Raw genomic sequence first — 3,075 nt, 5'->3', positions numbered from 1 at the left:
TCCCGCGGCACCGCCTCCCCGCTCGGAATTAAATAAATAAAGGAAACACGGGGCAGGAGTGTCCTCTGGAGCGGGGGCTCCGGGCCCCGAGCGGCGCTGATCGCCACAGCGGGCTGAGGGACGGGAGCCGCAGCGCCTGGGCGGCCCTCGGGAATTGCGGAGCTGCTTTTCCGTCACACCGGGCTGGCCAGGGAGAGGCTGAGCTCTGCACCTTGGACACTCATACATCTTTTTCGGTTCTAGGAAATTCCTTTGAATTGAGCGCGAGCGCTTTGTTTCATGGTATACTAGTTTATTAGGGATTGTTGTCTGCATGTCTGAAGTTTTGAAATTGAAGAAGGATTAAGTTTTATGTGGCTGACCTTCAAATCCCATTGAAGCTGGTTTTGTCACTTGTTTTATCGCTGCTAGGAATGGGAGGACTCTGTGCTGAGAACTGAAAAGATAAACACTTCTGTCTGCATAAAGTCCAAGTGAAAAGGGAAAAAATGCAACCTCAAACTAAAAAAAATATTGTCTTATAATATAGTCCAGTCTCCTCAGAAGTTTTTGTAAGCAGTTGCACCAGTTTCTGCCTATTAAATCATTGTGGTATTAAAAGCCAAAACACATTAAACTGTTTTTTTAACTGTGATCCTTTAAAATACATACTCTATAGTATAAATCAATTACCTTCTGTAAGTTTTTGTTTGACTAAATCACATGCTTTTAACAACATTGCAATTCTGAAATGGCAAAAATATCATCATGTCAAAGTCCTCGCTCATTTCCAACAGTGCAAAAGTAAAGAACATCACACGAAGGAGGGGAACTGCTCCCACCTTCAAGTTTGGTGTGGATTAAGCATTACTAGATCCCAAACTTAGTTAAACCAGTCATCCTTCTGTGATTGAAGGAAACAATCACAAATATCTTAGTAATGTCCATAAATTACATCTCAATATTCATGACACTTGTAAAAAAGGCTCACACACCGTAAACACAATTTGTATTAATCTTCTCATTTTAGAAAGAAAAAAAACGTGCTGTTTTACATACCAAACTCAGAGATTTTTTTAACATATAAAGTTGGTAAATGGTTGAAGTCTAGAATGAAAAACACTTAATGTAAATCAGTAATAATGAGTTGAACACCAAAAACATGCCCACATCCCATAAAATGTAAATCTAATATGAATAGATTCTTCCAGAACAGGGCCTTTGTTTGCTAAGTCATGTGGTTTAGAGTTTTCTGCAAAAAGAAGAGGCTAACACTGGAATAAGATTAGTTTTATTTTTGATAATACATTGTCATGAAGATTAATCAAGCTGTATAGATAATTTGTAGGGGAAGTTAGCTCTATGATACTTTCTTCCCCCCTCAAATCATCAGCATAAACCTTTTCAGTTCCAAGAATGCTAATGCACATCCAGCAAACATATGGCTTGGGGATATATATACACACACTGTCTAAACAAACTGCTGTTTTTACCTCAGAAGGCATTATTATCTTTGTCATTTAGGTGAAGTTCCCAGGAAAGCTTAAGTATCGGTGTTTTGCTTTGTTTCTAAAAGTAACCGGGAACATTTGCTGAATGTTACTTCTATTTTAAAGCTATTTCCTTCAGAAACTGTAATTGTCCTCCTTATTCTTTCACAAAGGCCACTATGAGCCTACTTAGGTGCAGTGGAGAACATAAATATTTAAACAGAATACTTTTATCAGGAAAAAGTGAATCAAACTGCCTGCAGATTACACAGCTAAAGGTATCAGGAGGGTCTCTACTTGCTGCAAAAAGGGATGAATGTAGGTATGTCAGGTGGAATTTATGCCAAAACCAATTATTTCCCGCCATTTACATACTCTCTCACAAACAGCAAAAAAATGGAGAAGCCAATGTAATTGTGCCATGACAGCTGCCTACATCAAAATTTATCCTCTTGTTGGCTCCTAATCTCATAGTATGACTTGATTATAATCTTCCTCTGTTCTTTCTTAAGCTTTTCTCTTTTGCCTATACAAAGTGTGGCTGCTCTTTTTGACATAAAGTGTGCCATACGTGGGCCTCTGACACTGTTACCTTGATAAGACAGAAGCTGTAGGCAGGATGCTGCCAACTACAAGCTAAGCAGTCACAATTGTCTTAAATTAGGTATCGAGAAAGTCACCTGCTGAACAGAACAATTAATGTACCTTTACATTTCCCTTCTGACATGTTTTTGGGGTGGAAGTCTCTAAAAATAAAGGCATTTATTAACATATATTTGCTCTAGCTGACTGTTTCAATGTTTTATAATTTGCCATATCCCTAACCATTTCCCACTGAAGGCAAAGGTCATTGCACAGAGTCCTTTAGACTTACTTGGTAGCAGATTTGATTTCTTACTAACCTCTCAGGGATGTTGTAAAGACAGTTGTGTATCCATAGGGGCTCATGGACTAGATGAAGACCACTGTCCAGCCTTGCAGTGCATATATACCCAGACAGTTTATGTGGCATTTGCAGCCTTAATCAGTACGCCTTTTTTTTTTTTTTCCCCTTTTCTTCTGTGATTTCAGGATTTTATTTGGAGTGATTTTAGCAAGTTTTGGTCCATTTCACTGTCCATCTAGCCCAACTGGGACGGTAAGAGAACTGAGGTGAATGCTATGGGGCAAACGCAGCCGTGGTGAGGCGGGAGCAGAACTAGGGCAGTGGGTGCCACTAGCATTGGGTGCCACTAGCATTGGGTGCCACTGGCAGTGGGTGCCACTGGCAGTGGGTGCCCGGTGTGCGGTGTCTCCCCCAGGGATGTGCGTTCACGCTGCGGGGGCAGCCGGGATGCGCGCCCGTGTGCTCGCCAGGCTGCCCGCATCCCAGGCACGGGCGGCGCCTGACGGGGAGCTCCCACGGACACGGGACGGGCAGCAGGGAGGGCTCTCCTGGCTGGGGCGAGGCCAGGCCGGGGCACCGCCTGGGGTCGCCTCGGGCCGCTCGGTGCCGGAGCGCTCTCGCACCTGCGGGGCCGCGGCGGGGCTGGCGCTGCCGGGCGCGGCGGGTCCTGGCGAGGCTGCGCCGCCTCCGCCGGGAGCTCCGGGCGGAGCCTTCCCTCCT

This window comes from Catharus ustulatus, chromosome 5 (genome assembly GCF_009819885.2).
Source record: "Catharus ustulatus isolate bCatUst1 chromosome 5, bCatUst1.pri.v2, whole genome shotgun sequence".
NCBI lineage: Eukaryota > Metazoa > Chordata > Aves > Passeriformes > Turdidae > Catharus > Catharus ustulatus.
Note: the sequence above shows the minus strand (reverse complement) of the source record.